This window comes from Elephantulus edwardii, unplaced genomic scaffold, assembly GCF_000299155.1.
Source record: "Elephantulus edwardii isolate Elephantulus edwardi_28Jun2011 unplaced genomic scaffold, EleEdw1.0 scaffold00109, whole genome shotgun sequence".
In the NCBI taxonomy this organism is placed as follows: Eukaryota; Metazoa; Chordata; class Mammalia; order Macroscelidea; family Macroscelididae; genus Elephantulus; species Elephantulus edwardii.
In genome coordinates this window covers 8,394,509-8,395,341 of record NW_006399859.1, presented here as the reverse complement: position 1 = coordinate 8,395,341, position 833 = coordinate 8,394,509, and the positions used below count along the sequence as shown (strand labels likewise).

Below are 833 nucleotides of genomic sequence, written 5' to 3'. Positions count from 1 at the left end.
CATAAAATAGCACTGGCATCTTATTAATTCTTAAAACATTAAAAATATACAAAATGTATTAAATTATGTAAGTGTGTGTTGTTACTGTTGTTGTGTGCTGTCAAGTCAAAACCACCCAAGTCATAGCTGACCCTCCAGTGAATTTTCAGAGGCAGTTATCACTCAGGAAGAGATGGCTCATCCTTATCCCAGGAGCAGCTTGGTGGATTTGAATCTTAGGCCTTATGGACTGCAGCACAGCTTCTTACCACTAGGCCACTAGAGTTTATGCTTTTAAAAATTTGTTTAAAATTTACAGACAAGAACTTTTAGTGTGACCCATTCTTATCACTAAGCAACATCCCCAAAAAGTAAGATATTATTTATTCTATCAATTCATTATAATGGACTCTGCCATTGGTTTCATCATCAGAATATTGCTGAGATCACAACAGATCATTGCAGATCATCACAACAAGCTGAGGCTTTTTTTCACCAGCTATTAATTATTTTTTTCCTATTTTCCTTCTAAGAAAATAGAAATCTTCCCTGAAGTACAAAGACTCCAAATTTATTTTCACTTTCCATCTACCAATAGGTTAAGTAAACACTCACCAAAAAACTAATAAACACTCAGGCACAAAAGAAGATAAGGATTTGTTTACAAACTGTAACTGCTATTTATTATTAAATAGGAAAAGTAGTAAATAAACCAATACTTACAAATATGCACAAAATATTCAGCCCCAGCACCCAGAAATCACTGGTAAGTTGCCTTTAAGTTCATGAAAATAACCTGAAAATTTAGACAGAAAACAAATTGAAAAAATAAATTGTTATTATATTATATCATG

At 32.5% G+C, this 833-nt stretch overlaps 1 protein-coding gene across 1 annotated transcript in view; it reads right to left on the bottom strand.

The window, feature by feature from the left end:
* The window catches only part of SOX6 (SRY (sex determining region Y)-box 6), a 704,108-nt gene extending 703,350 nt beyond the window's left edge, over positions 1–758 (bottom strand). Inside the window, exon 1 of the mRNA XM_006892046.1 lies at positions 703–758. The gene's annotated coding sequence lies outside the window, so the exon portion shown is untranslated. The remainder of the gene's footprint in view (positions 1–702) is intronic.
* Positions 759–833: the final 75 nt, after the last annotated feature.